Consider the following 13,418-nt stretch of genomic DNA (forward strand, 5'->3'; position numbering starts at 1 on the left):
AGACATGGCGAAATGAGGGAGGGAGGGGAGGGGAGGCGTGCATGGGTGGATGTATGTGTGTGCAAAAGAGAAGAGACACTCGATGTGGCAATAGACTTCCACTTCACCTTCAATCAGCTGTAGTACAATGAGCAGCAGCGTCACCAACAAACAAACAACACGCATACATCTCTCTGCTTTGTAAGAGGAAGTAGGAAACATATGTATGTACTCTATATGTATATGTGTGTGCTCAGGTGGCAGACCATGCCTCTAGAGACTGTTAGATATACAGCTGGTGCCGTATACGGCGGTCTCCTGATGGAGAGAGATATTGAGCAGGGCATTTGAAATGACAGAAAGACGTCACGGGAACAATGGAGGGGTTTAAAGGCCAACCAAGACAATAAACAACAGAGCTGCAGCAGTTCACATCACAAAATAATAATTCAGCTCACAAGCAAGCAAGACACAAAGGACTTGATACAACCAATAGATCTGTCAAGATTTACACTTTATAGCACACTTTATCAAGAAGCGTCACACCTCAAAATCTAGTTGTCATTTGGTAGTTGGACCATTTTTCTGAACATTTGATGTGTCAGTCATTATCTGCCCTCATCCCATTGCTGTTTTTTTCTTGTCATTCTTCTCTCTTGAAAAGTAAGAGATAGAACAAGTCAATTCATTTTAGTACAATATCATATAAAAGCTGCATATTAAGAGATATGAGCAACCAAACCCTAATGTTAGCACTGAAACTACTACTGCAACTGTTTTGATAATTGATGAATTGTGAAAGCTTACACCAGCTCAACCTTGAACACATCGAGCATCAAAAAATGCCCAATTATCTCTGATCTCAGCTGTTTTTCCTCTATTTTATTATATTGTATATTTTTAAGGTTTGGATTGTGGTTTAGGCAAAACAAGGTTTTGGGTTCTGTTTTGTTGCCATTTTACAGATTAAACATCCATGCATCCATACATCCATCTTCAACCGCTTGTCCCTATCGGGGTCATGGGGCATCGAGCGTGAGGCGGGGTACACCCTGGACAGGACGCCTGTCTATCAGGGCACATAGAGACAAACAGAGACAGACAACCATGCACACTCACATTCAATTCACATTCAATTTCGAGTCATCAATTAACTTAAGACGTGCATGTCTTTGGCCAGAGAACCCAGAGAAAACCCGCACAGACATGGGGTGAACATGCAAACTTAATAATTAGTTGCAACAAGGGCTGGGCGATAATGTCATGAAATCATATTCAGATATGAATTCATCTAAATTAATAATAACAACTCAAACCTATCAATAAATCTGATGTGAAATATTTTGAGTTTATATTTTTGCTCTAAGGTTCTCAATAAAAATAAGGAAATACTATACATTTTTCATCTGTAACGTATTATACATATACATATATATATACACACACACATATATATATATATATATATATATATATATATATATATATATATATGGCCCAAGTTACAGCTCTACATTATTAACATTCATATACAAGAATCATGAAGCTGAATCTGAGCTAAATCAGGTCGTAATTGTACAAACACCAGCGTACAAGCAAATGAAAACAAACATATGCAAACAACAACAACTACTATTCGTCCAATAAAACCAACAAAGGATTTGTGTCAAATGTTGTGTTGTAGGCCGACCACTGAGGCTGGAGCTTTTTGTTATGCTGTAAGGAGCCTGGCTGCTCTGCCTCAGACAATGCCTAGAAAGCAAAGCAGCGTAGTGCTTGCTGGTTTTGGAGTTGCTCCAGTCAAAGTAATGGGGAGCTGAGTGGGAGGAGGTGAGGAGGGGGAGGGAAGCTGGAGACCCGGTATGACATCACCTCTCCTGCCCCAAGCCATGATGTAATGTATCACAACAACAAAAAAGCTCAGGTGCTTTGCTGTACAGCCCAGTCATTAACGTTTGCATCAATCGCCGGGGGGGCATCATTACATCACCCGGCAACCAGGGTCGTGTCTGGGGAATATCAGACCTTCCTGCCCAACCCCCTTCATTTGAAGCCATCGAGGAACTAACAAGCCAATGAATCATTTTTTTTACTGACTAATCACAAGCTAAATGTAAAGGGAGAGAGGCAGGGAGCATTGATCTTAGAGGATTGTGACAGTGGCGTGAAAAACGCCACTTGAGAATAACATAAATGCACTCAATAGCAGTGTTTGCTAAATGCATGAGATGGAGGGGAGGCAGCGCCTCATCTGCCCTTTCTAAACAGTCTGTGAACCCAGCGTGGCTGCAATTGTTCAATGCATGTAGGGTTGGCCATGTGATGGTGTTTTGCTTGCTGATGCGTAGCATTAGAGCAATAAAAAGCTCATTACGCGACTGGATGAGAAAACCCATGCAGGCAGGCGCACGCACACACAGACACACACACAGGCAAGGGTTTCACGGGTGATAACAGAAAACCGTATCTGCCATCCACCTGCTTTAAATCCTTAATTCAAATCTTTAAAATACAGTTCACATTGAAGCATGTTGCTGAGGGTTTGAGTCAATCTGATTTACAGAGGACACAACTAGCAGGGCAAGATGAGATTAAAATAAGAGTCGATAAAAAGTCATTCGGCATGGTAAAGCATGAGAACATTGTTTTTTTTAATCATTCAATTAATTACATTCACATTCAGACAAAAACCTAAACACACTTTGTAACATAGACCACATGTCTGAGGCTCAGTTCCTCATTCAGAATTTCAGTTCTCCTTACCCCCAAATTCTGTGGGACTTTAATGTGCCTCTTATCCATTCAAGCTGGAGAGAAAGAGACTAGAAGTAGGGTTAAATAATGCAGTCTACATACACACACTGTTGATATGCTTTGTATATTTCTCTTAAATAAGACCCTACATGGTTCAGAAGGCAGTTAGAACTATCGTTACTAGGTTCATGTATTTTTGGTTTTGGTCTTTTACAGGAAAAACAGAAAAAAACGGTGCTTTTAACATTCGACAGCCTGTAAGACCTACCAGCCCGAATCTAAACAAACATAACTAAAGCAGATGCCACCAGATTTCCTACATCTTTGACTTCCAGTGTCTTGAGTAAGCCGTAGTGTTTTAGCTCAAGAAGACTCCTCATAGAAACAAACCGGCTATTAAAGGATCAAACTAAACATACGGTGATTTATTGATCTGTGTCCATCCTTGTTCACTCACTGAATGCACTTGTAAGCCAATAGAAGGCCTTATGTAGAGGAAACACAGCGCTCCAGACTACCAGCCCGGTGCATTAATCCTTGAAGTCGGTCCCATTACGACGGCTCTAAATAGCATTGTTAGAGCGAGAAAGACGATCTAATAAAGAGACTACATTTTCATAGCTGCTGCGGCCCGAGGGATTCAATTCATTTATCAAGCTGTTGTCACCGGCATGCTGCTCTGGACATAATTTGGCAGAAACACAGGCAGCCAGGCACGTTTGAAAGATTACACTTGTTGGTTCAAAGGGGCGAAACATCTGTAATGCCCCTGCTGCTGGTGCATCAATCAAAAAACAAAAAAAAGTAAATGAAAAGAGAAGCTCTTGGAGAATAAGTGCCAAAGTAAGATTGTTGGCAAGTGAGTCAGAAGTTGATCAGTGACTAGAGGTTTCCGGATCAGGTTATAGACTGTGGAAGGTCATGATCTGGAAGTCTTTAACTGTGCAATGATGGTGGGGGGGCGTGGAGGAGTCTTAGTAGGTCAGTCAGCTACAGGGAGCGAGTTTTACCGTTATGTATCCACCCTGGTGTTCCTGTTTCTGTCCTTTACATATCAGAACGAAATGGAGAGATAGGAAACCTGGGCTAAATGTTAACATCAGCATGCCTCTCACACTGACAATGCTGATGTTTAACAGGGTTTGTATTTTCTCACCATGTTCTCCATTTTTAGTTTAGCGTGGTAGTATATTAACAGTAAGCAACAACAATTAGCAGTCAACACAAAGTGCACCTGAGGCTGAAGGTTATTGTGTTTGAGGGTATTTGGTTAATTTAAAATTGTTGGAAGAGCTGTTAAGGTAGTTCGCCTAAAAGCACAAATGTCGACCTCATGGTGCCAACTAGAGGAAAGTTAAGGGATCACAAAAGTCTATGAATATGTAAACACGTTTTCACATCCATCAACCCAACAGTTGTTGAGCCCTTTCGCTCTGGGCCAATGTGGTGGAAATGAAGGTCAGACTGACATTGCATGCTAAAAACAGCTCCGGCTTTATCTTCTAAAGGCACTACTGCTCTTAGCAGAGCACAGCGTTGCTCGTATTTCTGAAGATAACTGGAGACAATAAGATGTTATTACATGATTTAGACTGCCTTTCAAAAACCCACACAGGATGAAATCCATCACGCAAGAGGCTGTTTCCCACAAACAGTAGGCTCAGTGAACCAGAATGAAATACAGTGGCAACACTTTTAGGGCTTAAACTGTTAAGAGTCTCTCAAATATCCACTAACTACTTGTCTAGTGAACTTTAAACCCATAATCAGTGGTGTGAACCTACCACTGGTAATCACAAATGGTGGATTTGTAAAAGGGAAGAGCATTTCCCTGATTATGTCAGGATTTAAAACTGATTTTATAGTGTAATTTGATGTAAGGTGTAATTTGAAGTCAGATAGAAATGGATCTCTGGCTGAGCAATAATGGCTCAAGTGTAATTCGATGTGTTAATTGGTTTATTTTACGGCTTAACAGCTCATCACATTGTGTGACTTTATGTAAGAAGATGGAACATCATTGCTAATATTAACCCAGCGTTACACATGTTTAAATAGTAATACTACAATATTATGTGACGGTTTAATAAATCTCCTTTTTTTACGTCTGTATGTTTGATGACTGTCAAACTGAACAAAAAACGCCAAACAACTATGATCAGACTTTCATCGCATTCTTGACTTTCTCAACATTAAGCTGCATCCAGCAGACTGTACACCCAACATAAAGCAAGAAAGTTCTGCAAACTGTATTTCCCGACTCATACAAAGCGTATTGTAACCCTTACTTAACCAGACAAGCAGAATATGAAATTGTTCTGAAGGCCTCAAGGATCTCCTGCAACAGCCAGGATTGTCTTACACCAGCTCAACCTTGAACACATCAGACAGTTGTGCTATGAGAGAATTCGATCACATTTAAGTGACAAAAGCAAACAAAAACAACGTGCTTTGTTATCCTCGCCATACAGGCTCATTACCATGAAAATAAATGTCATCTGTCAGCCCTTTTGAAAATACTCAGCTTTACAAAAGGTCCTTTGAATGTCAAAACTGACATGAAAAGCAAATCAAATGTCAAAAAGTGTGTTCTGTAACACCGGTTGAGAGATGAACCACGGCCGGTTGTAAATGAGTAGCTCATTTGCACAAGGCACAATTTTATCTGCATGAACACTCCCAAAAATATCTGTTCTATTTCTGCCAAAGTATGATATTTGGCTATTAATAACTATAAACACAGATCCAGCTTTTGGTGTCTGCGACGAGAAAGAGACACTTGGGTGCTCAATTCAACAAAACAAAGAAAGTCACATAACAACTGAAAATACGTGTTTTTGAACGGTTGTTACTGATTTAAAAATAATGTAACAATTAGTCAATAGACACAATAATCAGCAAATATTTTCCTACCAATATAGATCATTTCAATATGTCCATAACGATATATATCACAATATGGCAGGTTTTCTGATAATCCAGTAAATAAGTATTCTATATGAAATAACCACATGGTAAAGCTTATTTTGTATATTCATTCATTCATCTTCAACCGCTTATCCCTGTCGGGGTCGCGGGGGGCTGGAGCAGATCCCAGCTGACATCGGGCGTGAGGCGGGGTACACCCTGGACAGGACGCCCGTCTATCACAGGGCACATAGAGACGCACAGAGACAGAAAACCATTCACACCTACGGGCAATTTAGAGTCATCAATTAACCTCCACCCAATCGGGTGTATGTATTCGGACTAAAACCCACGCAGACAAGGGGAGAACATGCAAACTCCACACAGAAAGGCCCCAGCCGGGATGCGAACCAGGAACCTTCTGAATGAAATACTTGACAAATGAAAGGCACCAAGTATTCTCTCAATTTATCAAGAAGAATTATTTATTTAGAATTATCTATTAAGGACATAATGGGCAAGGATCAGAGTATAAAGCGTTGTCCAAATGATGTTGGGGTTTTGGACTGTTTGTTAAATAAAACAACCAATTTGAACGTGTCAGCTTGGGTTTGGGGAAATTTGGATTTCAAATGGTCGATCAATTATTTTGACACATTAATCCAAAAATGAAATAGTTGTTAGCTGCAGCCCTTCAAAGCACCTATTTTTTTTAATAAACACCCAAAGGTAAAGGAATGCAGGAGGCAAGGAAAAAAAAAAGAGTGTACAATGAACCGTTTCTCCCCCCTTTCACCTCTGCGGTTCCTACACAATGTCTATTCAAAACTGAGGCTTTTGTATTTCTGCACAGCTGAAGCGGAGCAGGTTGTCACAAAGGACAGCTCTAAAAATAGGAGCTCGGCTTTTCTGCGGCCGAGAGTGGCAGGTTTGTTCTCTCTGCTCTCCCATTTCTCAGCAGGTCTGACTGCTCGACACCTTGAGCTCTGATCTTTTTCAACCTCGTTCTCATCATCCATTTCTGCCAAGAAACGGCAGGGCTCTATGGTGAAATACTATATGTGAAGTGTTATATGTGTACTGGCTCCAGATCTATCGGGTTAACGGTGATACTATGTTTACATGCAGCACAAATGGTAGATTAATTCCTAAATAGCTGTGTTGTACTTGATGTCTTTCGAAGCCATAATAAACGAACACATTAACAGCACCATCAGTAGATTATCTTAACCAAGGCCCAACAGAACCACAAGCACACAGCAGCGATAATAATAATCCATAGAGCTGAAAGACAGTCAATACCTTTATCAAGCAGATCAGCAGAGAAGCACAGTGTTTCAGATTGGATGGACCTCAATCAGCTAAATCGTTGCCATTATTTGGTTTACAGGTCCGTAAAGTTGTACTAGAGTGATGTGATGTGTTCACATCATTTCTCTGTCATGAGCCGGCGACGTGATGAAGTCCATTCTCAAATAAGCATGTTCATTTCTCACATCAAATACAGGACAACATGTGTGAAAGCAGAAGAAGATGGTGTATTTCTTATCGGGGCTGTTTTTTGAAGAATTCGATTTGTGTTGCTGTGGATGTTGTGGTAATACAGTCGGACTGTGGTGCAGGCTTCTCCTTTTCATCTTTATCAGCCTCCATGCCAGTAAATGGAGGGAATTTATTAAGGGAGTCTACCAGAAGCTACAGATACGATAAATGGGGAACAGACGTAGATAAAATCACCAGCAGAAACACAGACACAGACAGCTGGAAAAGGCAGAAAAGGCAGAACATTCACACTCAGTCACACTTGCATTTAGCAAACACAACAAACAACATTGTTAATAGATACCGTACCTTATTGCATTCCTGGGAGCCAGGTTAAAGGAGAGAGCCATGGAAAGAAGCAGAGGAGATGAAAGTTATCAAACATGCCACTTGCCAGTCGAGGATGTGAGAAACAGCAGGTGAAAGCTCCGCGGACATGTTAAAATGTGTTAAAATGCAGCAGTTCTGTACCACACCAAAAACAAATGTCCATGTTAGACAGAGACTGAATGTAGCCGCAAGTGACTGCATTTTAAAATAGTTGTTTTTGTTGCTCTTCCTGTAGCATTCATTTCTATGAAGACAAATTACTTCATATGCTCAGAGAGACAATTCAACTCCAACCAACATCCTGACAGAAGTTTTTTTTTTATAATGACAACAAAGATATCAACCTACTGGCAAACCTTTTTTCATTGTTCTGGGACCCAGAAGATTAATGCATTTTCAAGGTGAAATTCAACTTTCTCACTGCTCTTATAGCCAAGGACAGGCAGGGAAACACACTGACACACACATTATTATTCTGCATTGCACACACACCCTTCCCATTCAGCATGCCTGCAGATTACTGAACGGATCACTTTAACTTCTGGATCTCCTCATTACCGCTGCACGACATTTTCGACCTCTAAACAGACAATAAGACTCCAATTATAAGGTGCTATGTGTGGTGGATTTAAAAACCATGTTATCTTCTCCCCATTAACTTTGAAACCTTTGTCACATTTAACCCAAACACACAAGACCATGTAGAGAAAGCTCTCAGCCTCAATCTCATTCCTTTCTAACTTTGCCTTTTTCTACATGAGAAGAATCACATGAAATGTTGCTTCACGAGGTTTAGCTATCCTTGGAGAGATTCTAGTTTTCAAATCAATCAGCCAAAGAAAAGAGAAACTTCAAAATTAAAGAAAGTACTTGAATTCAAGAAACATAGCAAGCAGTACTCTGCCCTTTAGCTGTGAAGATCCATACCATATTAGACCGGAGTCAGCAGCTGGTTAGCTCAGTGCTGCATAAAGACTAGAAACGGGAGGAAACAGCTAGCTAGCCTCCCCATTTCAAGTCTTTATGCTAAGCTAACCAGCTGCTGGCTTTAGCTTTATTTTGATCAGACAGATATGAAAGTGATATTGTATTTTAAATCACCTTTGAAGACTACTCTTTATAAAAAGGCATTCATATCATTTATCCTTTAGGTTTAATTTTATTCTTCATTAGTAGGTTACACTGCACTTTATTCTTCACATTGAGAGTAAGGTACAGTGTAACCTTCCATCATCATATTGCCTGGTTATTCAAACATTGTTGGGTCTTTTATTGTTTTGTTTTATTTAAGAACTTTGTAATTCTAATTTTGAAAACTGCAATGCAAATCAACTTTATTATAACTTCATCTAACTCTCTGCAAGAAAGAAAATACACGCATCCCACATTGTCAATGTAAGTGAAGTAAGTGAAGCTCATGTGAAGGGAAGCTGTGCTATAAAGCAACCACATACAGTACAACCCTGTATTCATTTATTACAGTTACATTGTTGTCTCAGAGTCATCTGATACAGCTAATGTTTGATATTTAACTGCTCTTAAACTTAAATACTAGAGAATCAACCTTATGTTATACCTTTCCCTCCCATATACTGTACATCTTATAGGAATTAAAAAGTAGCCAGAAGATGAGTGAGCAATGTCACTGTCAAAGGCACTCCAACAGGGCACACGGTTGCTGATGGACACATTGGCTGTTTCGGGGATTAAACCTGTGACCTTCTGATTACAGGGCAGCCCTGCTAACCACCAGGCCGCCCGGGTGGAGGGAAAGAGTAAAAGGAGTATTGATTGTCTAACTCCTGCTGCTTGTATAATTACAGAACAGCTGTTTGGAGGCTTGGAAGCCCTACTGGCCACTGAGTAAACACAGAGGAGGAATATAACTCATCCGCTCAGAGAGTTCGGGGTGTCTGGGGCTAAAGAGGAGTTTAAAAGGCAGCAGAGGCGAAGAGAAATGGAGGACAAAGGGTAAAGGTGAAATTGGAAATGATGAAAATTTGTCGTGGATAAAATCAAGTGAGCGTTTGGTAAACATGAGACCCTGAGGGCAGCCACGTCAACATTTCATTTCAAATTGAGTGACAGCACAAAGACATCAAGTGAACGGCTGAGTGAGAGATCAGGGAGAGAATCTGTGTATTTTTAGCAGGTTGACAGAACTAATGGCTGTTGATATTAGAGGAAGAGATTGCGTGTTTGAGATAAAGTGCAAAATGGAGATTGGAGATTATGAGCCTCTGTTCGGGAGAAAATAGAAAGATCAAGATGTGTGTGTGTGTGCGTGTGTGTGTGTGTGTGTGTGTGTATAAGACTGACAGAGTGAAGAAAGAAAGAGTGATGCTAGCAATAACTGGTGTCCGTTCTGAACAAGGCACCGGAGTGTTAACCGACAGCTCTGAGCACACATGTTGAATCATACACACTGTCCTCTTTCACTGCCCTGATTAAAACAGGACATGTCTTTTTATTTTATTTTTAGAAAAATCCATCTTCTTCCCTAATCCTTTTTTAAGTTCCTGCATTGTAGCCTCTAATGGTTGCAAACTACAAAGACAACTTAAGCTCAGACAGAAAGCTGTGGCAGAATATTTTACATAGAAAAGATCATTTTAACAAACAGAAGAACCCGACATCCTTCAGATACATGGAAAAAACGATCTTACATCATACCTCAACTTGAAACCTTTTAACGGTTAGTGGTAGGTGTGGTCTCTGACAATAACTCTGACAGGTGCATTTAAAAGTGAAGCCCAAACTGTCGTCTTTTACCTTAGAAATACTGCAACGGTCAGTCTATTCCTTTCTTTGGAGGAACACTAATGCAAGCTCAAACACAAGGAGCCTGCATTATTGTAATGAACTGGAATCTGAGCCACAAAAACACAGAAGCTCAGGTACAGCTTCTCCCGTGAACTGTGCATAAACTCAGCTTTAATCGACATCGACATGACAACCGTGATTCACACACGTTGAATGCTGCGCTCGCTGACGGCTTTTTTCCCCCGTTACCTCACACAGCTTTGTAGGTGGGATTAAGATTGGGGACTTCATCTTCCTGTGTCAGAGATGATATTAACGCTGCTATAAAGGTTGTTTTATGCCAATTTACAGAGATGTTAACACTTTAATCCACATTTTTCTTAGTCTACCCTTTAACCACTCCTGTGTCACCTGTAAATGATGTCAAGATGGATATGCCAGTAACTAATGATTGTTGAGGATAAAATCACATCCTTTCCTTTTGAACAAAGATGAAGTAACAACTCATTCTTAGGCTACTTCGCGGATGCACTTAAGAGAGACTTCATATCTTCAGGTGATTTGCTGTCAATATCTTGAAAACTAAAACAAAAGCTTTTGTTGAGGCGCTTCTGGCTGTAAATGAGCCTTACAAGGGATCAATGGCAATGGAATTGTGATGCACATAGTATAGAATTTTATGAAAAGATCAAGACCAATACACGGACAGATTGTAAACTTAGCCAGCCAATGAAACCATCTATTAAACCAGGGTGTCACTGTGTGTGTGTGTGTGTGTGTGTGTGTGTGTGTGTGTGTGTGTGTGTGTGTGTGTGCGTGCCTGCGTGCACGTGTGAGTGTGTCAGCACTCCCAGTGGGAGTTCCACTACTGGGTTACAATTACATTTACATTTTATGTATTAAGCTGGCACTCTTCAGAGCAACTTGCAATGACTGAGCATGTTCGGTGGGTTGCTCAGGGACACACAGCTGTTCGCAGGCACTCTGCCCACCGCAGGGATCGAACCTGTCGCCTTGGAGTTACGGATCAATCTCTCGTTTACAATGAAGGCCACTCACGGTATCAGCTATTTCAGGATTTAATGCCATACCGAGGCTGGTGGCTGGCATTGGCACGTCATATCTCATCATGCTCACAAAAGCAGATCTTAGTCGTTAAGTTTTAAATAGAAAGTTTCACACTTTACAATAACGAAGGTCTTCAAATGGCAAACTATCTAATGTTTCTATCACATATTTTATCTTCCAATGCAGCGTTGTTGTTACTACATTTGTTATAGTACTGCACTTAAGTATGATTTAGAGGAACTTATATACCTAATATACCTACTAAAATATGTTATATATATATATATATATATATATATATATATATATATATATATAAATAATAAACTACACAACACAGCTACAATACTAAATAAATGGATCAGTAATAATCAAATATTAAATTATATAATTATACAAGTCGGGCAGGGGCCACAATAACTGAGTTTTACTTTTACATACTGTATTTTACAGATATGGTTAAGTAAAAAATAATTACAATCATTTTACTCGTAACAGAGTATTTTTAGAGTGTAGTATTCATAGTTTTACTTCATTAAAACGACTTTCACCACAGTTTATTCTTTTTATACGGGGAAAGGTATCATGGCCTGCCAGCATCGCTCTTTCTATAACATGTAACAAATCCAACATGGGATTAAATAAAACAAGAGCTGAAACAATTGGCGGATTAAACAACAATCTTGATAACTGATTACGAATTTATACTAGCTTTTGTGAGCATGTGAGACTTTCCTCTGTTTTATAGTAGTGTATATGAAAAATGTCTGAGACTTGGACATAACAAGACATTTAAGACATCAACTTGGACTAACAATCAAAAATCAACAATCAGCTATGAAAATAATGATCTCAGCACTAAAATAAACAGAGTTTCACATTTGATGAGCTTTGAAACCCTCAGATCCCGTGGCTCCTCTGTTGTTTTCATACCTCACCTCACATTTGCCTTCATAGAAGTGACTAAGCTGAATAAAAACCTTGCCTGCCAGAGAGATTTCCTTTCTTCAATCCCAAGTTTCTCCTCGGTGCCTTTCTCACCTCCTAAATTCGCCTCGGGGTAGGAGGAAGGAAAATCTGAGCGGTGCCTGGCATTCTAAATGCTTGAGATTAGCTTGCTATGTCAGCTTAGCATCCGCACAGATTCAGCTTCTCTGTCGCTCTGCTCCCCTCCACCCTTCCTTCAGCAGCGGCAGCAGCAGCAGCAGCAGCAGCGTACTGCACTCTTGTTAAGTTAGCTCCCTTCCCTACTGTACTTCTAAGTGCACTCAAGCAGAGCCCATTTGGGACTGCTGGTTGCCATGGCATCCGCTCCATCCTTCCCACAGGAATGGTACTAGAGCGAGGAGAGTTGTGTGTGCGATGCGAGATGTCGGGCCATGCGAAAGTTCAGTGCAGTCTTTTAAAAACAAAGACACAGCGAGTCTAAATTTAGGAAACAGGGCGGGACTGGAAGGGAGGCATGTGGAAGATGACGTTTGCCGCATTTTCCCTTTTTTAAGCGCAATTGTTTCACAGTGTTCCAAGGAGAACTTGGTGAACTGACAGAGTCCCCGCGGGAACTTCAGGAATGAAGGGAATGCAGTGAAATTGTGCAGAACAGGAAATGCTGTGTGTAACAACTGCATGCTGGGTATTTGCATCATTAATGTGAACATGCTTTGCTCCCTATTCCCAGGGACAGAAAGCACAGAGGGGAGGAGGCATGGTGATAAACAAAAGGCAACAAACTCTTCCTCTTCTGGAGTTGAGAAATATAAAGTTTGACGGTTGTTCCAGCCTCTAACATTCTGAAACAGGATTTAATTAGGAGAAGTGTCCCAAAGCTGTTTCAAATATAAAACACTGGTGTTTGATTTGAAAAACAAATGTCTTTCAACAGCAGCCCTACTGTTGACTATGTACATGGGAATTATAAGAATAGAACAGCTGTAAGACTCATGAAAGTAGGCTTCAACAGTGTTCCTGATCATCCAGGAACTATATATCTATCATGGCAGTGTGGGCAACACAATGCCCACATTGCCATGATGTAATGCATCAGTGAGGAGTGTGAAAATGCAGGATATAAATGT

At 40.4% G+C, this 13,418-nt stretch overlaps 1 protein-coding gene across 5 annotated transcripts in view; it reads right to left on the reverse strand.

Annotated features, from left to right (window-relative positions):
- Nucleotides 1–13,418, reverse strand: part of rapgef2b (Rap guanine nucleotide exchange factor 2b) — a 108,041-nt gene that overhangs the window by 38,312 nt on the left and 56,311 nt on the right. The gene's annotated exons all lie outside the window — the stretch shown is intronic.

The sequence above is a fragment of the Echiichthys vipera genome, assembly GCF_963691815.1.
Source record: "Echiichthys vipera genome assembly, chromosome: 6".
Lineage (NCBI taxonomy): Eukaryota > Metazoa > Chordata > Actinopteri > Perciformes > Trachinidae > Echiichthys > Echiichthys vipera.